At 40.7% G+C, this 24,472-nt stretch overlaps 1 protein-coding gene across 6 annotated transcripts in view; it reads left to right on the top strand.

Moving 5' to 3' along the window:
* The window catches only part of TENM3 (teneurin transmembrane protein 3), a 2,356,642-nt gene that overhangs the window by 422,462 nt on the left and 1,909,708 nt on the right, over window positions 1–24,472 (top strand). For all 6 annotated transcript variants that reach the window (XM_090036139.1, XM_090036135.1, XM_090036141.1 and 3 more), the window contains exon 3: window positions 20,882–20,932. The gene's annotated coding sequence lies outside the window, so the exon portion shown is untranslated. The remainder of the gene's footprint in view (window positions 1–20,881; window positions 20,933–24,472) is intronic.

The raw sequence follows: 24,472 nt of genomic DNA, 5'->3' as shown, positions 1-24,472 counted from the left end.
GACAATCTACACCTGAAGGTACTCAAGGAGCTGGCTAGCATTATAGCCTAGCCTCTGGCATGGATCTTTGAAAACTCCTGGTGCTCTGGTGTAGTGCCCAATGACTGGAAGAAGGCCAATGCGGTGCCTATCTTCAAGAAAGGGAGGAAAGTGGATCCAGCTAACTATAGGCCCATCAGCCTGACTTCTATCCCGGGGAAGATCTTAGAAAAGTTTATTAAAGAGGCTATGCTTAATGAACTGGCTGACACCAACATCCTAAGGGATAGCCAGCACGTGTTTGTTGTGAGTAGGTCTTGCTTGATCAATTTCATTTCCTTGTATAACCAGGTGACCTATCACCTGGACAAGGGAGAAGAGATTGATGTCATATATCTTGACTTCAAAAAAGCCTTTGATCTGGTATCCCATGATCACCTCTTGGCAAAACTGGCCAATTGTGGCCTTGGGTCCACCATGATCCACTGGCTGGGAAATTGGCTCCATGGTCAGACCCAGAGAGTAGTAATAGATGGTGCCGTGTGACCAGTGGGGTCCCCCAAGGCTCTGTCCTTGGACCCATATTGTTCAACATCTTCATTAATGATGTGGATATTGGAGTCAGAAGCAGACCGGTCAAGTTCACTGATGACACCAAACTTTGGCGCAAAGCATCCATGCCAGAAGACAGGCAGGTGATCCAGGCTGACCTGGACAGGCTCAGCAAATGGGCAGACGAGAACCTGATGGTGTTTAACACCAAAAAATACGAGGTTCTCCACCTCGGGGAAAAAAAAACCTGCAGCATCCTTACAGGCTTGGCAGTGCTACGCTGGCTAGCACTACGGAAAAAAGAGACTTGGGGGTCATCATTGACCACAAGATGAACATGAGCCTGCAATGTGATGCTGCGGCTAGTAAAGCGACCAAAATGCTGGCTTGCATCCATAGATGCTTCTCAAGCAAATCCCAGGATTTCCTTTTCCCCCTGTACTTGGCCTTGGTGAGCCACAGCTGGAGTATTGCATCCAGTTGTGGGCTCCACAATTCAAAAAAGATGTGGAGAAGCTTGAGAGAGTCCAGAGAAGAGCCACGCACATGATCAGAGATCAGGAAAGCAGACCTTATGTTGACAGGCTGAGAGCCAGGGGGCTCTTTAGCCTGGAAAAGCGCAGGCTCAGGGGTGATCTGATGGCCACCTACAAGTTTATCAAGGGTGACCACCAGTATCTGGGGGAACGTTTGTTCACCAGAGCGTCCCAAGGGATGAAAAGGTAGAACGGTTATAAACTACTACAAGACTGTTTCAGGCTGGACATAAGGAAGGATTTCTTTACTGTCCGAGCCCCCAAGGTCTGGAACAGCCTGCCATTGGAGGAGGTTCAAGCACCTACACTGAACACCTTCAAGAGCAAATTGGATGCTTATCTTGCTGAGATCCTATGACCACAGCTGACTTCCTGCCCTTTGGGTGGGGGGGCTGGACTTGATGCTCTTCCAAGTCCCCTTCCAGCCCTGATGTCTATGAAATCTATGAAGAAAGGAAATATATATTTTCAAATAGTTGTTGTACATTATTAAACAATAGAAAGGAATAATATTACTTAGGATGGTTCAGATAGATATAAAGAAGTTTTGAAAGAAAAAAAAGACGTCTCCCCCATAAAAACTTATTTTTCATAGACTATGAACATGACTCCACTAAAATATTTTATAACTCAGATTTTAGATATAAGGATGATTTTCCCTGAATTTTGAGCTTGACTTTCAGATGGTTTAATTGTATGTCATACTTAGTGTAAGTTGTATGCTTTAGTCAATATATTTTCCATGCAGATTATGCCCAGTACATAATATTTGTCTATTCAAATCTTGGTATGCCAAACAAATGAACATCCAATCCAAGCTCTGGGCACCATTTGTACACACTTAAAATATATATTAATTAAAATAAGTAGATATTAACACCTACCAGCAGTCAGTTCTCCAACAGCAGCAAGAGTACAGCAACTAAAATTACCCCAAAATTCCAACCATATAACCACATCAAAGTATCACCATAGCCCAATGTCTTTAACACCATGATATAAAACAGACCTTGTAATGTGTCCTGAGTAGGCAGGCAGTGCATATCCTTGAGGATGTTATACTTGTGTTTTAGGAAAGAAGTACAATTTCGCAAAATTTAAATTGCTCAGCAGTAATGCTAGAGACAGGACACTAAGTAATATTTCATAAGTGTGTCTATTCATTGGGTCTTATTTCTGATTTTACTTTCACAAGTTGTATATCTTTGTGCTTGTGTTTAGTATTTGGTGTGACTTGAGATTTACACTGGTATGAGATCCAAAATAGGCCATTGAGTCCTACAGGTATTTCAAGAGAGAAATATTGAAATGTTATTGCTAGCAAGTATCCTGATAGCAATTCATCTTTCTGAATAATATAGGAATTTGTCTCATTGCATTCTTCATTTACTTAATTGCATGTACTTCTATTATATATTTCACATAGCTTAAAGTAGCCATATTTAAGAGGTTTTTTTTCATGATGACATAGGCAAACATTATTTACTATTTACAAGAGTAAAAGGTTAGTTTGTATCTAGAAAAATATGGAAGCACATAAATGGGTACTAAATATTCAGGTGGGCAGACCATGGGGCTAAAGACAAAATTTACAATTTTTCTCTCTTTCTTGTTGCTTTCAGTACCCTGACAGCATGAATGGCTTACCACATCAACCTTTTGTCTACTTCTCATATTGTTTCATTAAAAGGAAGTTCTTGTACTGAACAAAGATGGGAATAGATTTTTATTAAAAAAGAAAAAGAAAGAAAGATGTCTGAATCAGTGTTTCAGGCATTGAGACTTAGGAATTGGTGTTATACAAGCATTGAGACATAGGAAATGGTTGTGATATCTTGTATTTCATAGGATTATTTCAATGAAACAGTTTTATAAAAATAAATCTATTAGCAGCAAAAAAAAAGGCTGTGAATCGACATTGGTACATACAATAGTTTGAGAATATTTACATTTCTAGTTGTTAGCATACATTAATGTAAATCTGCTTAATAAAACTACAATTTGATACTTTTTAAACTATTTTTTAATTTTTGAGCAGCACATCTGGGAAGTATATACCCATATTTATGCAACACTTCCAAAAATAAGCCATTACAGATTCCTGGGGAGCAGTTTTCAGATGTGCAAGCAATGATCAAGGTGAATTTAATATGCAGGAGGCTGACTGATTTTAATTAACAGAGACATGTATTCATATACATGTATAGTATTGTATTGTATTGTATTGTATATATACACACAATATATTGTCCGATTTTTATATATAAAATTCTTTTTTCTTTGTGGGGGGGATACAAGGTCAAATTTTTAAATGCTGTGAGGTATGCACATTCGTGCATATCAGTACCTATTTTTGAAGGCTTCTGGAGAGCAAAAATTAACAAACATGAGCTCCCCACTGTGTCACAGCAAAATCACGTGGCTGACTTTCTTCCATTTGATTATACTTGATAGATTATTTATACATTAGATCCTATGTAAAAGGAAGCATCATTTAAACCCCTTCAGAATTTAGTTTTTCCTGAGCAAAACTGTGTGGGTTGTTTTTATCTTTGACATTAGTTCAAAAAATCTAAAGCTATTATCTTCTCCTTTTGAAAAAATTAAGGTGTCCTTTATTTACTTAAAAGATGTTACCCACAAGAATTTTTGCCTCTTACAATAAAAAAAGTCTTTTCAAATATTTTTAAGAACTAGGGATCTTAAATTATTGTATTGTTTTGGATTTCTGTTGTTGTAAATTAATCCAAGGATTAGTTAAATACACATGAATTTCCAATTATTTTTAATTGCTTAAGCTGATATTTTCACTTTTTTTATATCAGCTCCTTTTCCCATAACACTGAAAAATCATCCCTATCAGGCTCATGTTTTCAAAAGAACATTGCATTCATACAACTTTTATAAAAGGGACAATATCAAAAAGTCATAACACAAGACTAAATTGTTGATTTATTTGGGGATTTTGTGCAACCAATGTGAGTGACCTTGAAGACACCTGAATTTCAAAAACCTACATCAACACTAATTGTAGGTGCCTGGTGCAACTAAATTTTGCCCTTTTCTCAAGTCACGTGTCAAAGTTAAGGTACCAATTTTAAAATTTAATACTTCCTTGCTAATGTGAAGAGTCAAGCAGCATCCACATACTTGAATATATTAAAGGAACCAGGAATTGTACAAATTAGTATCATTGTCAAATTTGAATTAATGTATTTAAGGGGAGAGAGAACTTCCTACACAGAAAATCTTCCCACAGAGGGAGGCTCCAACTGGAGAAATGAAGTATGCTTTCCCAAACATAGACAGGATATGTAATATATCTTCTGATGAGATAAATCAAATATGGAGAAATATAAATGGTATATAGCCTCATTGTGAAACAAATATGATTGTTTATTTTTCATGTATTTATTATTTTCTTGAGTATGGATATTGAAAAACCCTGCCAGAGCAGTTTATCAAATGACAAATATCCTTGCAGTACCATGCTTCCTTTAATATAGTAAATACTTGTTAAATAATCAGAAAGGGATGAATAGTGATCAAAAGCAATGCTACTTACTTTGAAAATACTTTTGAATACTGTGGGGGGGTTTTGGTACAAAATGGATGGTTTTTGTATCAATGTAGGACTGTCCCACTCAACTCCCACAAAAACTCTTTTTGCATACTGCTCTTACCTCTATGCCATTGCTATACCATACCAATCTCCTATAGATGTCCTATAACTGGGGTGGGGGGAAGACCAACATGAAATTTCCATTAATTCTCTTGAAGCTGCAAATGTGCTATCAACAAACCAGCTTTTTCTAAAGTTCTAGATATAAAAAATAGGCTGGAGCAGTTCTGCCATGTAAGAGATTTCCAAGCTTTATTTGTACTTATTTCTCTTTTCAAATGTCATTTATTTTGTACTTTTCCATCAAAGACATGCAGTGTGAGTTTTAGTTATCATTAATACAGCCAGTATAGGCAAGAAAATGAAAGACAATTTCTTGCTCATGGAAAAGATGTAATTTCTATTAGCAACAGGAAATTATATGGAAAAAGTAATTAACCAAGCAAAACAATTGGTCAAATCATTCAATTTAGCTGATGTGAGCTGAGGGATTTATTCATATTTACAGTACAATGGCAATGGGTTGTTAAATTCTTACTAAGGACTCAAAATTATAGGTAAAGATATTTATTGTTTTGTTTCATTGATGTCTTTCTCAAAATCTATGGTTAAACAAAGGATAAAACCACTTTAAGTCACGATCAAAATAGAAGACAGAGGGTGCAGCTACATGTACGCTTCACTGCAGCGTAGCCTAATTAACTCCGCTGTAAAGCATCACTGTTTATACGTATGCCAGTATTAGGGCACAGTAAATTAACTGTGCCATAAGATAGGATTTAGGCATTATCATCAGCACCATGTAGATGCACCCAGAATATTTTATCTAACACACAACACTTCATTTGTGTCTGTGTTTGTGTGTGTGTGAGCGAGAGAAAAAGATACTGTGCATACAGTATCAGAAGAAATTCCATTACAATTGATGCCTAGAGCATTAATGAATCATTATAAGTCAGGGCTCTAGGCTCCTGGAAATGTGAGGTACATCACATATACTTGACAGGAAGCAGCTGCCATTTAGCTTGCAATTAATGGGTGTGTCCAGATGAGCCTGGACATGCTTCTTGCAGCATCTCAAACCCCTTTGAGATACTGCAAGAGGCACGTGCAGGAATGAGAAAATGTTCCCTGCACTGCAGATTTGCAGCATAGGGGAAAATTAGACCCCTGGATATCCAGGGGTCAAAAAAACCCACACACACACACACACAAAATGCGGGACAGGGCACAGTCCTAGACCATACCCTGAGGCAACCAGAGGCTGGGTCTTCAATAGACACTAGCAGAGCATCTCTATGGTTAGCCCTCACCCTGGTGCTGAAGTTGCCTGCCCATTAGGCCAGGCAGCGTGCCACTAGCAGGGAGTGGAACCCAGCCTCCACTGCCAGTAAGTAAGGGGTTGGGGGGTGAAGGAGGTGGAGGGGACAATGAGGGACCCCCCACCAGCCCCACCTGCTTCCCCAGCCCCCCAATCTCTTCCCCACCTGGCTCCATCCCCTGCTTGCCCACTGAGCGCCCCGATCCCTTCCCCAACTGGTCCCATTCTCCCCATCCTGCGAGGCTGGAAGTGGGGCTGGGGCTGGGTGGGCAGCCATTAGGGGTCTGGTTTAGTGGGGGGGCAGGTATTGGGAAGGCTGTAGGAGCTGGTGGGAGATGAGACCAGGCAGAGCAGCAATCCAGGGGGGTGGGGGAGCAAGCGAGGCTGAGGTGGGGCATGTGGGCCCTGCAGGGGGCCATAGCCTCTGTTGGGGTGCCGTAGCCCCTGTGGGGCACCATAGCCCCTGTGGGGGGCTGTAACCTCTGAGGTGGATCTGTAGCCCCTGTGGGGGGCAGCAAAATATATATTCATGTATTCGTGAAACATGTATTTTGAGTTCACTTTATTATTATGATAGAGACACAGTGACTTCGGGATTTTTTTACCAGGGACTTTCAGTTTTCCAATAAGGGACACCAGAATTCCTGGTAGGAAGGCCAGTGGCAGGACTCTGCCTACTCAGAACTGACACCTTGGGCCCAGCTGGTTGTGACTGACCTCCTAGCCAATTGAGGCCATGAGGACATGATTTGAAAGTTCAAAACAAGTCACCACACCCAGAACATCTTCCAGGCAATAGCTGCCCAGATGGCTGGGTAGGAGGCACACATGGCAGTATCTCTACCACATAAAGTCCAAGTCTGCAGTCACCGCCCACTGGCAGCTGGCCCAGAGGGGCAGATGCCTCATCCGTATCTGGCAGGTGTGCAGCAGGTCACACCATGCAGCAGCCCCCACTGCCAGACTGCTTCAGTGTGTAGACAGTGCAGGGAACTCTCAGGGCTGCTTCAGCAGTCCAGCTGGCACCAAGGGGTAGTGTCCCTAGGTACCACTTGGCCAGGCTCCAGAAGCTCCTGAGAGGGAGTAATCCTGAGCTACTTGCCAGGACAGGGCAGCTTTTTATACTGCTGGGGACAGGACAGGTGCTGGCCCCAGGTTCTAGCTCCCTCTGGCTGCAGATCCAGGAGGAGCCAGGCAGGGTTATTTTGCCCCAAGTGCCACAATTTGCTCCACAACAAAGTACATGTCCAAGCATGTGCACTGAGGCAAACAGCCATGGCTCAAATTTGCACAGCTTCTATTTGAACTGCTGCAAGCACATGTGCTTGCATATGTGGACGTGCCTAGTGAGTTTATTTCCATATGGTATGAATATAATTATTGAAGATAATGTCCAAAAACAGCCATAGTATTTGGTGAAATTCAGGTACTGTCCAAAATCACTATCCTAAAAAAAACCCATTTGGCTAACCACCTAACTGTAGGAACACCTAAACTCCATAGGTACTTTAGGTTTCAGTCTTAAAGTTATGAATCTTACATCACCAGAAGTGCAGAAAGTTAGTTATGTGAGCCTGATGGTAGGCAGAAATCAGGGCAGTGTGGCAGTTGAGGACTAACTTATTCAGAAAGGCATGAGCTTTCGTAAGCTGCAGTCTACTTCATTAAATACTATGAATGGACTTGCAAGCTGTATCATCATAAGCAGGACTATGCAGCATGCCTTTTGAGGTGCTGCAAAACACATGTGGTGCTTGTGGTTCTGTTTGCCATGATGTATATTTGCAGTGCAGCTGCAATACTAGATACTGGGAAATCCCAGTATCTAGAAAACCTGTGCACCAGAAAAAAGCAGGACAGCATATGTGGCTGCAGCACGCGCCACCAGAAACTGGAACGTGGCTGGCCAGAGCCATGCTCCAGCTGCCAGCCAGGCTTCCCATGCTGCGGTTGCTGTAGCTGTTTGTCTCTGAGGAAATGCACATTCCCACTCATGGGGATGCACCCACAGAGACATGGGATACTAAAAACTGTCATGCCTTATCCCCAGAAGCAAATCAGTCTTCAAAGGATTGAGTATTCTTCCCTCTAGCCAACATGTAAGCCCAACGAGGAACTCAACCTAGCGCAGAATGGAAATGTCTAGTGCACCAAATCAGTTATCACATAAAATGCAATAATGGTGGTGTTTATGGTTTTATACAGTAACTCAGCATTAGAATGCTCACTCAGAGTGTGGAAGAGATGGGTTGTATTCCCTCTTCTACCTTAGGGGTATATTTCTCACTTGCCAGGAAAGTGCAACAGAGTATATACTCTTTTGGATGGGGGAATCTCTTTTGTTGAAGCTGTTTCACTGAACAGAGTATTTTTAAAGCATAATTCCTTGAGCCAGAATGAGGAGTATGATTCTCTATGCTATTGGTAGGAGTTTTTATTTGAGACAGGTGGAACCTGGTTTCCAGCCTCTGCTTCTGAACTATTTTTGAATTTCATCCAATGACTGCTCAGTGGAACGGAACAGAACTCATATCTTCACCCTCCCATTTGTTCTGACCCTTAATCTATAGAATATTACTTTTCATTCTTCCCCCCACCCCATTCCCCACCAAACTTTGACCTAATGAATTTAACCAATGAATAAATTAGCTCATGGTAATGAGGAAGAGAAATACTTCCAGGAGTAGTTAACAGATGACAAAATTTCAGAAGAAAGAGTAGTTTACTGTGTGAAGGATGAAGACTATTAGAAAGAGGAGAGGGTTGTTAACACATGTGGAGTTAAGAGAGGTTAACAGAATCCAAGCAGATGATAATGGGCCACAGAGTCAATGTTTTTGTTCAGTTCTTATTTCTTAGTGTTAAGCCAGCTTATGAATGTGAAAAGCTATTTCAGATTCCCTAGTGACTACTTCCCAAATAGAAATATGATACTGTAGAATTTTCAAAATAAAACAAATCAATGATCTGTATACATAAAAATCTTGTTTTTGCCAAGAAATATTTCTGTATACTTTCGAGAAAGGTGGAAAACATGGAAGTTGACCTGCTTTTTCACATTTGGAGGCAGCAGGTACATTTCTTCTGCATTCCACATCATGTTTATTTTTTGATGTGATGACATTTGGAGCTTTAGCTCTTTTTATTTTGTTACTATTAGAGAAGATGCTATACTTATTCACTAAAATGCACTGATTTCTCAAATCTTGCTGAAGTATTTGCCCTAATCATGTTGCTGCAAAGAAACGAGTTGCATTCTATTTCGCCTTGTATAGCATCAGCAAAATTATCAGACACTTTTTGATTCCAGGATTATGTAGACAATAAAAAATAATTTAAATGCCCTATTTTGTCACTGTTCCTTGTACAGGCGCTCCTATTGATATAGCATGACACTTGTAAGCAAAGAGTGTGTAATGTATAGTCTATACAAGATTGCATAAGCCTTTTGTGCTTGTAGATAGAAGAATCCTGCTCTGACTAAAACCTGGTATTTGAATATAGAGATATTGACTGAAAATAAATAAAAAACCTTTAGTAGTCATTTTATCACTTTTCTAATCATAAGAACACTAGAACTGTTTTAAGTCTTAGAGACTGAAGTGAAAGCGCTAATGGCAGAATTATTAGGCAACCGGAGAACTAATGGCTCTTACAAGGTGAAGAAGTCATGCAGTTATTAGTCTATCAGCACTATGTAAAGAGAAGTGCCCTGATAAACGTATTTATCCGTTTCATTATCAGTTGTTTTTGACTGAAGGTTAAAAAGATAATCCATAAGATTTAACATGCATTCTTGGCTCCTAGTTCAATCCAGCACTAGAACAGAGCCCCAAATTCACTGGGGAGATGACTGGCATTGGGAGTTCACTTGACATCAGGCTAAGCATGGACTACTACCGAAAAGAAATCTTGTCCCAAGCTCTCCTGGTAGTAAACAGTCCAAGGCCATGACAGAGTAGTTAATTAAGGCATTGATATGGTATAACTGTATAATTGAGCTGGGCCAAATCCCAGATTCCTGGAAAGGGAGTACCATCATACCTATTTTCAAGAAAGGTCTAAAAGACAAGCCAGAATCTTATCGCCCCATAAGTTTAATAGATATCTCAGCTAAAATCTTTGGGCACCATTTGTTATGTCATCTCATAGCATGGGTAAAAGGAGAAAACATATATGAACATGAGACCAGATTTAGGGACGAATATTCCGCTACTGATAACATTTATCCTTCAGTTTTTGAGACATAAAAATACACTAATGCACAAATCAGCATTGTATGTTGCATTTGTTGATCTGTCAAGAGCTTTTGACAGTATAGATAGAAGTAAAGTGTGGGAGAAATTGTTAAATTATGGGATTGACGCTTCTTTTTTGCATCTGCTGATAGAATATTGTAAAGATACATGGGGCCTGAGGGAAGAACTTACACAGAAATTTCAGACAGAAAAGGGGTTAGACAAGGATATATTTTGACCCCCTTGCTATTTAACCTTTATATGAATGACATTATCAGAAACATGCAGGAGGCTCATTTTCATCCTCCCAAATTACCAGCATCCCTGATCCCTATTTTAATCTATGCAGATGACACTGCCATACTGTCAAGAACCCCCATTGGATTGCAGAGAGCAATTACAATTTTTGAACATCTTTGTGGACAAAATAACTTAAAGATAAATTATGATAAATCCATAATAACGTTTTGAGGGAGCCGTTTAATGAAAAATCCATGGAACATGGAGGGAATCAAATTTAAACTTTTTAAAACCTGCAGGTACTTGGGTGTGATGTTTACAGCTTTTCCATCATGGAAACACCACACTCAGCTAAAACTAAGGCAGCCCAATTGGCAGTGGCTATAAAGAAATTTTATGAGGACGATCAGTACAAGCTCCCCTATTAGCATATAAAGCCAAAGTTGCATCTCAGATCCTGTATGGCGCTGAAGTATAGGGCTATGCCACCAGTAATGGTGTAGACATACCTCAGAATAAGTTTCTCAGGGCTCTTCTGGGTCTTCCTTCTTCAAATCCCTCATCCTTCTTGAGATTAAAGATGGGATTAGATTCCATTTGGTGGGACTCTGGTTTAAAATCTTGCCTCCTCTACCATCTCACTTCCTCAAATTTTGTGCTATATAGAAGACATCAATTATTCCTCTTCTCTTCAATCTCCCTGGCTAGCTTTTTTCTCCTGCACTTTTGCATTTTCCAGGATGGGACACTGTGTCAAAGGCAATGAAAGACTCTTCTCCCCCAAATAAAAGGTCTGGGTTTTCCAGAGGTTCCAAGATATTGCCAGGCAGAATGATTTTGCAGTGGCCAGGGCTACTCACATCACCCTTCTATTCTTTGGAAATTAGATTGTGGAGGAGAAAGGTATTTACAGCTGGATCTCAACAATAAATGGTGAACATCTTTGACTAGACTCAGGACTGAACAAATGCCCACAGCTGTTTTGGCTCGACATGGACTTCTTATTCCAAGGGCTAAAAGATGTTGCCCAGCCTGTTTTGGAAGACACTGTTCATTATGTTTTGGAATGTCCTCTATATAACACAACATAAGGAGAAAGTATTTATCACCGTTCTTGCATAAATTCACATACTTCTCAAATAAGGCTCCCTCAGCAAACATATCCATATTTAGTAAACAGTCTTGCAATTTTTGCTTACAGGGGTGAAGCAATCAGATCTAAACATCCTTTACTGTTGATATGACCAATAAACTTTATCACTAGATTTGAATTTTACTGTGCTAATTGTGGACCTATGCACAACATTTGTATAGATTCATGATCTGATTTATCACCATATTTGTACTTCATTATGTTAATACTAGGAGTAGGAATAATGCTTTTATAATGGTTGGCCCTGTTTTATTATAATACTTGCATTTCTGTTATTTTTGTTCAACTTGATATTATGGTTGCATATCTGTTATGCTGTTTTCAGAAGCATGGCTTTCAGCCAGAATAGTAAATAAATTGAATTGAAGGGATTGATTAGATGCCTAGGGACTTGATAACTAGGGAAGACTATAAGAGTCTTGCTCGGGCATTCAGGGATGAAGTCAGGAAGGCCAAAGAGCAATTAGAGTTGCATCTAGCAAGGGATGTGAAGGGTAACAAAAAGGGTTTCTACAAGTATGTCAATAGCAAGATGAGGATCAGGGAAAGTGTGGGTCATTTACTGAATGGGACAGACAACCCTGTGACAGAGGATTCAGAAAAGGCTGAAGTGCTCAATGTCTTTTTTGCCTCAGTCTCGCAGACAAGGTCAGCTCCCAGACTACTGTAGTGGGCAGCACAGTTTGGGGTGGAGGTGAGCAGCTCTCAGTGGTGAAAAAACAGATTCGAGACTACTTAGCTAGACATGTACAACTCCATGGGGCTGGACAGGATGCACCCAAGGGTGCTGAGGAAGTTGGCTGATGTGATTGCAAAGCTATTGGCTATCATCTTCGACAACACATGGCAATCAGGAGAAGTCTTAGAAGCCTTGGATGTCTTTAACCAATTTTTCACCTCTGTTTCCTTGGGCAGGGACCGGGACTTCCCAACCGTGATGCAAGACGGACTCGAGGGGAATACCTCCAGACCTCAGGCTGGGGAGGATCGGGTTAGAGAGCTTCTGGAGGGGCTGGACGTGTTCAGATCAGTGGGTCCAGATGCTCTCCACCCCAGAGTGTTGAGGGAGCTAGCAGGGGTTATTGCAGGGCCCTTGGCATGGCTTTATGAGCGCTTGTGGTGCTCGGGCCAGGTGCCGGATGATTGGAAGGTGGCCAACGTGGTCCCCATCTTTAAAAAAGGGAGGAGGGAGGACCCGGGCAACTATAGGCCCGTCAGTCTTGCCTCAATCCTAGGGAAATTCTTTGAGAAGATCATCATGGAGCACATCTGTGATGGGCCGGCCTCAGAAATGATGCTTAAGGGCAACCAGCACAGTTTCATTAGGGGCAAGTCTTGTCAGACCAACCTGATTGCCTTTTATGATCAGGTCACAAAAGCCTTGGATGCAGGTGTTGCCATGGGTGTAGTCTTTCTGGACTTCAGCAAGGCCTTTGACACCGTCTCTCACCCCATCCTCATTAAGGAATTTGGTGACTGTGGCATTGATGCCTTCACAGTCAGATGGATTGCAGATTGGCTGAAAGGTCGCACTTAGAGGGTAGTGATGGATGGGTCATATTCAACCTGGGGAGAAGTGGGCAGCAGAGTCCCCCAGGGCTCGGTCCTTGGGCCCGTGCTGTTCAATCTCTTTATCAGCGATTTGGATGATGGGGTGAAAAGCAACCTGTTTAAATTTGCTGATGATACCAAAATTTGGGGTGAGGTGAGCACACTAGTAGGGGGGAAAGACTGCAGCAAGACTTGGATAGGTTACAGGGGTGGGCTAGCAAAAACAGGATGCGCTTCAACACTGACAAGTGCAGGGTGCTGCACTTGGGCAGTAGTAACCAGCAGCACACTTATAAGATGGGAAACTCCCTTCTTGAGAGCACGGAGGAAGAAAGGAATCTTGGAGTCATTATTGACTCCAAGATGAACATTGGCCAGCAATGTGAGGTCACGGTTGGCAGGGCAAACTGGATCTTGTCGTGCATCCACAGTGCATCTCAAGCAGGGCCAAGGAGGTGATCCTCCCCCTCTATGCGACACTGGTCAGGCCACAGCTGGAGTACTGTGTCCAGTTCAGTGTGCCCCACTTCAGGAAGGATGTGGACAACATTGAGAGGGTCCAGAGGAGGGCCACCCGAATTATCTGGGGACTACAGGGCAGACCCTACAATGAAAGATTGCGGGACCTGAACCTGTTCAGCCTTCACAAGAGAAGGCTGAGGGGGGAACTGGTTACAGTCTATAAACTTACTAGGGGGGTCTAGAAGGGTTTGGGAGAGACCTTGTTTCCCCTAGCGCCCCCTGGCATAACAAGGGATAACAGCCACAAGTTGTTGGAGAGTAGGTTTAGATTAGACATCTGTAAGAACTACTTCACAGTTAGGGCAGCTAGGATCTGAAACCAACTTCCAAGGGAAGTGGTGCTGGCTCCTACCCTGGGGATCTTTAAGAAGAGGCTTGATGACTACCTGGCTGGACTCATTTGAGTCCAGTCTTTTTCTCCCGCCCAGGCGGGGGGTCAAGGTTGAAGATCTACAAGGTTCCTTCCGACCCTACTTCTATGATTCTATGACTGAATAAGGGCAAACATAGTGCCCATATTTAAGAAACAGAAAAGGAAGAATCCAGGGAACTACAGACCAGTCAGCCTCACCTCAATACCTGGGAAAATCATGAAGGAGATCCTGAAGGAATCCACTTTTAAGCTCTTGGAGGAGAAAAGGGTGATTAGAAACAGTCAGCATGGATTAATCTGGGACAAGTCAGTCCTCAACAACCTGATTGCCTTCTATGATGAGATGACTGGCTCTGTGGATGTGGGGAGACTGGTGGATGTGGTGTACTTTGATTTTAGCAAGGCTTTTGATACGTTCTCCCACAACATTCTCCATGGCAAGCTAAGGACATATGGGCTGGATGAATGGACTGTAAGGTGGATAGAAAATTAGCTGGAGTATCAGGCTCAGAGTAGTTATCAATGGCTCAATGTCTAGTTGGCAACCAGTATCAAGTGGAGTGCCTCAGGGTTAGTCCTAGGGCCAGTTTTCTTCAATGTCTTCATCAATGATCTGGAAGATTGCATTAAGTGCACCCTCAGCAAGTTTGCAGATGACTCCAAGCTGTAGGGAGTAGTAGATACACTGGAGGGTAGGGCTAAGATTCAGAGTGACCTAGACAAATTTCAGGATTGGGCCAAATAAATCTCATGAGGTTCAACAAGTACCAGTGCAAAGTCTTGCACTTAAGATGGAATAATCCCATGCACTGGTACAGGCTGGGGGCTGACAGGCTTTGCAGCAGCTCTGCAGAAGAGGACCTGGGAGTTATAGTGGACAATAAGCTGAATATGAGCCAGCAGTGTGCCCTTGTTGGCAAGAAGGCTAATGGCATACTGAGCTGCATTGGTAAGTGTGTTGCTAGTAGGTCAAGGGAAGTGATGATTTCCCTCTATTGAGCACTGGTGAGACCACATCTGGAGTACTGGGTTCCGTTTTGGGCCCCCCCCCCCACTACAGAAAGGTTGTGGACAAATTGGAGAGAGTCCAGCAGGGGGCAACAAAAATAGTGAGGTGGCTGGGGCATCTGACTTATAAGGAAAGACTGAGGGAACTGGGCTTATTTAGTCTAGAGAAGAGGAGACTGAGAGGGGAGCATTCAGCTACCTAAAGAGGGATTCGAAAGAGGATGGGGGTAGACTGTTCTCAGTGGTGGCAGATGACAAAACAAGGAGCAATAGGCTCAAGTTGCAGCAAGGGAAGTTTAAGTTAGAAATTAGGAAGATTTTTCTCACTAGGAGGGTAGCAAAACCCTGGAACAGGTTACCCAGAGAGGTGGTGGAAGCTCTATCCTTTGGGGGTTTCAAATCCTGGCTAGACAAAGCTTTGGCTGGGATAATCTAGTTGGTGATGGTCCTGCTTTGAGCAGGGGGTTGGACTAGATAACTTCCTGAGGTCCCTTCCAACCCTAACTTTGTATGCTCAGAAGCTTAACTGAGCAGTGCAGCCTGAGCAATGGTAATGTGCCCTGATCTACCCAGCTTAGTCATGCTACTGCCTGTGCTAAACTGACTGACCTCTATTTTTGTGGGGGAAAAAATCTACAAAGTAGGACTTTACCTCAAATGGGTAAATGAGAATTGTCTTTTCTTCACTTGGATTTTGCCCAACATTGGTTAGCATGAAGTAGGAATGCATCTTTTTTCCTAATGAAACTGAAGCAATGTAAATTTGTGATTTCTGTGGCACTTAAGCCCACAGAAAAGTGAGTTTGCTAATTGTATGCCTGCTTATGACAGAACATGGGTGATATTTGCTAAGAGGTGAAGTGTATTACAATACAAATTTCACTGATTTTATTTAGAAGATGTTTTTCATTTTCTTTAACATAGCCTAATGGTTTAGCATACTTGGCTTGGATAGGGGAAACTGGGAACTCGCTCCAAGCAATGTTTAAATATCTTATACCAAATAGAAGCTGAAACTAGAATTTGGCCCTTCCCTATGCTGAGAGATACTGATCATTAGCTAACCACAAGGTTACTCATTCATTCTCCTTCAATGAGTCCTAATCAGACATTGGCCATGTAGATGCATTGTGTTTCTACCAGGAAATTTACTGCTCTTCTGGTAAAAACTACAAGTATACAAAACATTCATTCAACTTTTCTAAGGGAAATATATCTCCACTAGGAGAAAAATCTACATGTCAACCCAGAAGATCTCCTCTAAGAGATTTAACTTTTTACAAGTATTCTCCCCTCCTGGTCTGGTCTAGTCCAGGAATGGAGCAATGGGGCAAAGTCAGGAGTCCCCAGGCTGCTTCACTCCTCTCTTGAACTTGTCTGGGAGGAGAGTAGAGCAGCTTCCCCTCGTTTTCTGCTTGCTCCCTAAACTGGTATCCCCAACCTGGGGGCTGGGCAGGGTCTCTGTCCCACTGCTTCCCACCCCCACTTCACAAACTGGTCTGGGAAGGGACACTAGGAGTTGCTGTTTCCTAACCTTTCTTCAGATTGGGAACATTTCAGCTTGGAGGAAGCAGGTGGAAGGGGTCTTTTGTGTGCCTGTATTGCTCCCTCTCCCAGAAATGTTTCAAAAATTTCCACAACTTGAAATTAACATCTATTCAAGGCCATTGCAAAGTTGCAGTGTACTTTGCTATCTAACATGCAACAATCAATATGTTGTAGAATGATAATGAGGACAAGATAGTGTGTGTTTTAGCACATGCTATTCAGTATAACTGGATTATGCTGGCTCCTCCCCAGTAAAGAGAGAGGGATAATGTGTTATGTTCTCTGTTTTGTTCTGAGAAGGACTTTGGAGGGACCTAGAGTATTTAAAGATCTACTACTGGAGTATGTCTGTACCATCTACTAGCCAAGAAATAAGTCCGTTACACTTACAGCTTCTCTAAAGACAGAAAATTAAGCCGTGTCAGTATCCACATCTCCTGGGACTGTGACCCAGTGCTGAAGTGTGTGCTCAGAGCTGCTCCCCATCCTTCCACAATGCCTAATTTGTGGGTTTGGGCATGTGTGGAATAGGTCCAAGCTTTTAGGGCTCACAGCATCTCTCTACAGGCCACATAGAAACACTATGAAGGATTGCTAGTGACTTTGGTGATGAGCTGTATTGTGGAGAAAGGGTCTACTCGTGTCCTAAAATAGCAATTTAATGATGTGAGGCCTCTATGTTTGGAACTTGAAAAAAAATCTCAAAATTCTTAAATATATTCCTATTAACTGTAATATGTATTTCTACCTTAGTTTTTCTTCTTGACTGGCCTTCAAGCCTTCCTGATTAACAGCATTGCCTCTTTTTATCTGTGTGCCTTTTATAGATATCATCTGAACTTTGGAATCCTCTTTTCTTTACCTGACCGTGTCCAACACAACTTCATTATGCCTGTCATGTATTTTTAACATCCCTGAATCACAACTGTGTTATCAAATTCATTTAGGAACAGAACAGAAAGAGGAAGATCTAACAATGCTATCCACTTGTAGCCACAAACATGCGAGTGTGCGCACACACGCATACACATACACAGTGCTTCAAGCACTTTTCATTAAGGCTAGGGATGGAAATTATATATAAAACAGTAAAAGTTATTATAAACTGGTTCAAATCAGTAACACAACAGAAGTTCAGTGCACATAAGACATTTTTAAAATGGCCAAAACTGGTTTAAGATAAACCTGGATGGATGTAGTATCAGACTTAACTGATTTAAGTTAAATCATTTATTAAACTTTTGTCCCAGATCCCCTCCAAATTTGAGCTTAACTCACAGTCCCCCAGCATCTCAGGATGCTTTGCACTATTCCTGCAAACCCCCGCTCACAGGGTGGGCAGATTAGCCTTGGCCCAAGCTGTCTGCTGCAGCTGAGCAGAGAGGTGTGCTCTAGTACACATTCACTTCTGGCCTGCACTGCACTGCAGGCATGTGGCTGTATTTCCTGAATCAGAAGTGAATGTCTGTTCACTTTCTTATTAGTCCAGTCTATGCAGCTTAGACTACTCTGCAAAGACTGAAGTGATTCAGCCTCAGGCTTTTGACTGTCTGTACTTAGTCTGGGTGAATGCTGTCATAAATAACATTCCCCAGTATTCTAGGTCTACTTTTGCTATGATTTACATAGGCCTACTTATTACAAGGAATGCTACATTGAAAAATGAAGGTTCAGTAACTCCTGAAGGCTATAGGCAAGAAAAGAAGTATGGAGACTAATGTTTTGTTTATAGTAATTTTTATTGTCTTGCTATACTTCTGCAAAAATCATGTTGACGGTGAGAAATGCATTGATTCTGGTGACTGACTTCCATCAGTGATATCAGTGAGATTTGCTGTCACTTTTTCTCACTTCTCTACTGCAAGTGTGTTCTCATTTAATCAGAATTATAGAAGGAGTAAAAAAAAAATCCTTCATTTGTATGCCATTAAACTAAATTGGTTTTCTGCAATGTAAAAGAGCAAGATTTACCTATGTTATGGGACAGAATAACATTGCTAAAGCACCGAAACAAATTCCACTTATCGCTGTAGTGGCACCATGCCACGAAATTGTTTCATTCATATGTTTGTGGTTCCAAGTTAGACAAAGTTGGGATTCTTTTTTGTTTTGAGTTTTAAAAGTGCATCTGATTGTTTCATTACTTATATTTTCACAGAGTCATTTAAAAATTAAATTAATGTTGTCTTTTGCTATAATATATATTTCTATGCTTTAGTATGTTTGGACCTCTTTTAGATTAATCTTATGCTGAATTTTCTGTATTTGTAATGCTTGATAACAACAGCAAAATCCATTAATTTTGTTTTGCATTCATCTATTATTAGGTATTTGCAAACAATTTCATCTTAATATTGATTTTATCAGGGAATTTCCTTGCTGTTTAAAAATCATTTAACCTTTGCATGCATGAACAATAAATGAGAAGCTTAAAGATAGTCTTAACATGTGCTATCTTTTAATTAATCAAATATATGAAGAATAAATCTTAAATCACCTCTTTAAAACACATAGGGCCACATTCACAGAGAAAAATCTGTATTTAGCATAGGCCAAAACAGACTAAGCGTACTGGTTACTTAAGCTAGATTCACAGCTGCTGCTGCTATTCTGTATCAGTAGAGCAGAATAAAATAGCTGAGTGCTCTTCTATCCCTCATATGCCTTGCATTAAATTTCTCTTCCCATGTATCCCTGCACAAACTGCCCTCCTATTTGTCCCTTTTTTGACCTCCCTGTTAATGAGAGAAGATTCCTAAGACATTTCAAACTCGCTGATTAAGCACTGGTTCCAGGCTGTGTGCCTTGTGGTAAATAAGCCAAAAAATTTAGTTGTTTCTGATCATGAAAGGAAGCAGAGATGGAGAGATGCACGTTCTTGAGGCACAGTGTTTGTAGGGAGAGGCAAACTTGAGGATTTCTAAGGAGACTTCTTGTGTTCTTGTTCCATTTTTCTAGGTAACAATTTGCGTATATTTCTCTAAAATATGAATTACTCCATCATCAATATCAACAACATCTAAATTAGATCACCTAACAACATCCCAAATTCTGGCTTTCTACTTTTCAAAAAAGCACCAATATTTACATATTGAGAAAAATGATATGTAATGCATGTCTTTTGCATTGTAAATCAAGTACTGTATTTCAAGGTGTACAAGTCAAGTTCTCAAGCCCAATTTTTAACTATTAAAATGCAACCTCAACTTATACACCATATCACCATCCCTTGCGAGCAGCACTGGGGTCAGTGCTCAGCCGGCATGGCCCAGGCAGCACCATTTGCAGATCATGGGGGCATACCAGCTAAGCACCAAGTCTAGCACCACTTGCAGGGGACTCAGACAGGGATAAGCTCAGTGCTAGGATGTCATGGCCCCACCCCCTGAGAGTGTGCTGCCTGGGCCGCGCCAGCCAAGCACCCAGCCCAGCACTGTTTGCAGGGCATTTTGCCACACCAAGTCTGGTCCTGTCTGCTGTGAGCAGCGCTGCTGAGAACTGAGCCCAGCTGTGCCAGCCAAGAGCTGAGCCCAGCAGATGGGGCCAGGCTCGGCACTCAGCTGGCACAGCCTATGTAGCAGCACTCAGAGGGGGTGTGGGCATGGCCTCTGAGCACTGAGTCCAACGCTGTCCCCTGAGAGTAGCACCAGATTCAGTGCTTAGCTGGTGCATACACACCCCTGCGAGCAGCGCTACCTGGGCCATGCCAGCCGAGTGCTGAACCTGGTGCCACTCACAGGGGATAGGCTGGGCTTGGAGCTCAGCAGCACTGCTTGCAGCAGACATATCAGGCCATATCCTATCACCTTGATACACATTTGTGACGCCCATAAAAAACAAACATGAGTTTTATGAAGTTATCAGTGAAGTATTTCCCACTTACAGGCTCACTTATAGGCAACTACAAAGGCAGATAAGCATCTAAGTGAGATTCTGAGAAACTCTTAGATGCCTAACTCTCCTTTATTTCTACATCTTTAGATCTCTAAGTACATTTAGAAGTTTGGGCCTAGTCTTTTGTGGGGATTTTCACTTAATTTCTTTTGTGGAACATCATAGAATGCTAATAAGTAAAATCTTGCACTTGGTAATTTTGGGACATTACACAATAAAAATAATTTTGAATAATGAAGGAAGATATCTTCTGGTGTTAACTTTGAAATGTTTTATTATTTTGCTGGGTAAAATAAGACTGGTTGTTAAAATATATAACTAACTTTTCTTTCCTTTCTTAATAGGTAAGAGTTTCTTTTAAGGAGGCTGCCCAAAAGGAGAGTTTTTTTCATAAGGTAAGGGTTTTTGGTGTTGTTGTTTCTCGGTTAGAAATACTGTATCAAAAAGATAAACTCCTTCTAATATTTCTATTAGGAGGACAAATGAACAGTGTTATTTCTGAAGTAACTCTATCTTGGCAGACCCAAAAGAAAGCGTTATATAGTATAATGCTTCCTTCTTTTCTTACATCTATAACATATATAATTATATATGCATATATATAATATAGCATTATATAATATAGAATATAAGCACTTATATCCTATATTATATATAATGCTATATAATTTCATTTATATATATGATTTCATATATATATGAAACCAGTAGTGGCTTTGACTTCGTGTTTGTGGAGCTGTATTTAAGTATGAAGGACAAGCCATCACTTTTCTCCTTTTTGTCAGAATAAGTGTTAATTAACTTGGTAGTTTCAGAAGATGTTCTTGTTGAATGCAAGTAAAAAGTAAAAAATGTGTTGCAGTTTGATCACATTTGTCTTGTTCAAGATTCAATAGGTACTTAAGAAACCTACTGAAAGCTTGTAAAATGTTAACAGGTTGTGTCAAGAGTTCCTTTCTGGAATGTTGCAAGTGGGTTTTTTTGTGTGTTTAGACATGAATTACCTTCAGGAAAAGAAATTAGTGATGCAGATCATCTCTCTGAACTTTACTGTGCCATTGAAAAATACCTGAAATTGAAACCCTGATTGACTTTCCCTTCTCTTTTTCCTATATTTCCCATTCTTTCTCTTTCTAAAAGTATTATTGTAAAAGTTGTAATATGGATAATTTTTGCAATAATTCCTTTTACTTTTGAATATTCTTTATCTTGACAAAATAAGTTAACACTTTGAGGGAAAGCAGTTAGAGTCCTCTTTCATGGCTCCTTGTGATTCCAGTGCATCTACTTCTTTACAGTTAATGAGTAAATAATATCTAAAACTGGTAATGTAAAAGTATTGGGCTTATAAGAGTGACACTGGAGATACAAACTAATAATCTTCCTCATGTCCTCAAGATACTAATGAAGGGAACAGAATTCCGTATGTTGATTACTTGTAAATCAGTAAGTGGAAAAAAATGGGGGGAAAGGTAAGCATCATAGCTTGTACTAAACTGTCTACGTCTGAAGGAAAACTTAGCCACAGAAAGAGTAAAAGCAGCACTTTGGCTCCAGGATCGCCTCCGCCCCATAAGACATAGCACATGATCAAGAACAAGATACACAAAACAAAGGATCAAGTTTAAACAATAATACAAGTCTGGGGGAGATCCATCTAAACCAGGACTTTGTACCAGCAAGAGGTTTAGAGCTGTTTATTTCTCCATTTATTTCTTCATTTTTTCACTTGTTGTCTCCTTAGCATAGTGGGAATAAAATTTCTCCTAGAACTAGTTTCTCAGGTCTGGGATGGAATTTCTGGTTAGAATGAGAGATAAAGGCCTTCCTATCAGCTAAAATCAGAACAGCTAATACTCTTAGCTTTGACAGCCTGGTCTAAATCAGGCAAACTGGCGGCTTAAACTCAAGCCTCCCAGTCTGACCTCATAATCTTATGCCTTCATCCTGTTGCTCAGCTATGTATGTATAAGAGTGTGTATTTTTGCAATTGTTTTAAGTCATCAGGAGAGTTCAAAACTGGAACACTTGTGTGGATTTAGGAGTCTCACAGTATAGTGTCATCACTAATGAAAATAAAACTGCATTGTTGGAAACTCTATAGGAAATCATAGTATTACAAGCAGGCTGGCTTTTTTTTATTTTTTTACACTGTATGCCAGATCCTTTTGGTTTTTTTTCTTGTCCTTTTTCAGCTCTTTTCATTATATAGAAATATAATAGATGGGGTAATTTGTTTCTTTCTCAGCTACTACAAATAGGGTTTGGTCTTGCCAAGGATTTAAACACAAAGTTGGCTGAAGAACTGAAAAAAATATTTCAGAGAAAGTAAAAAAAAAATAGCATAGAAGTGATAAATGAGGCACAGTTTCCTTTTTTTAAATGAGAGAGAGAGAGTGCTGTACTCTGAGAGGTCCTCTCTGACATTACTGAGAAGCCTGAAAAAAAGACCATTTAAGGACACATGGTATCAGGAGGAGAAAATGCATGGCACACTTCTAACAGGCACAGCTAACCACAAGAAGTCCATTCAATTTATGTAATTGGGGGAGGCAGGGAGAAACGACACAGTAATCGCCTTGAGAAGACTTATATAGTTTATTAAATAAGCCAGTCCAGTAAGATAAGTAATAAAAAATACTTATTTTCACAGTATTAGTATTAGTTAATATGCTAGGAGCTTGTTTATGTGTTTCTTTCCTTCAGTGTGGAGTAGACATCACAACGCAGTTGACAAAAATATGTTGTACAGAATAAATTGTTCCAGTTGGCAGTCAGCACTTATTGCATGCTGTATTTTCTCACAGAGAACCTGTTCCTGAATATAACACACATCCTGTTTTTAAAACAGTAATATGAAGAAATAAAGATCTTAAGTATCTGAGTAGCAGTAGCTAGGGAGCTGAACCTGCTGCCAGCCCCACATGCCGGATGGGTCCTGCAGACTCCACTCTCTAGCCCAGTCTGGTGTGCCAAATATAGGGCCACAGTGTGGTCTCTTCACTAATGTGTTGCTGGGATTGGGACCAACCATCAATGAGCTGAAGTTTGTAATAGAGATTTAGTAAATATTACCATGCAACTGCTTAGAACAGACTCTAACTTTTAATACAACACAGTATTGCTCACTGTGATCTGCATAAAACATGTTTTAAGTGTCCCAGGTGACAAGGCACTCAAAGCCTTGTTCAGGCAAATTTAACTTGTTCTTTACCTGTATTCCAATTGCATGTGGGAATTCGTATAGGTATGAACATGAAGGTAAGCCTGGAAAAGGAAGAATAGCCACCCATGTTGTTACATGGATACCCATGCATACAGAAGGAAGAAAAAAATCCCATCTTCTTCCAATCATATATCATTGTCTTTGAATGTTGGTGAAATATTATCACATGAAAACACTTTGAAATCTCAGCTAGAGGTGTTTGGAAAGCAAAATTAAAAATAGTCAGTAAAACATATTCTTTATGTTTGGGGTTTTAAAAAGTTAAATTTCCAGTGAAAGATTCGGGTTAGGAATAAAAATGAGGGACCCCCTGCTTGCATCAAAACGCTGCCCCTCCAAATTTTGGCCATCTCTATCCAGGCAATATTGTGTGTAGAGTTGCAGACTGAGATCACTGATAACTGCTGTATTGTTGATTTAAGTAAATTAGGCTGATATCCTAGTCAGAGGAGGACAAAGATTCAAATGACACACGCAATTCAGTGGTTTTAACCTGGGAGATTCTTTGAAATAGGGAAGGAAATAACCAGAAATGAGGCTTCCAAATTTGCTATAAGTTTCCAGGGTACTTTTCCAGAGTAGCAAATGGCATCCCCTCCCCATAGTGGCTGGATTCCTGAGGCAACAAGTGTGCCTTTTTCTTCACTATAGTTGGTGAATACTGTCCCAACTTCATTATAAGAGAAACTGAACAACAGTTCAAGTCAGT

The sequence above is a fragment of the Crocodylus siamensis genome, chromosome 2 (assembly GCF_052110815.1).
Source record: "Crocodylus siamensis isolate JL-2025a chromosome 2, ASM5211081v1, whole genome shotgun sequence".
Lineage (NCBI taxonomy): Eukaryota > Metazoa > Chordata > Crocodylia > Crocodylidae > Crocodylus > Crocodylus siamensis.
This window is presented reverse-complemented; position numbering and strand designations above follow the sequence as displayed.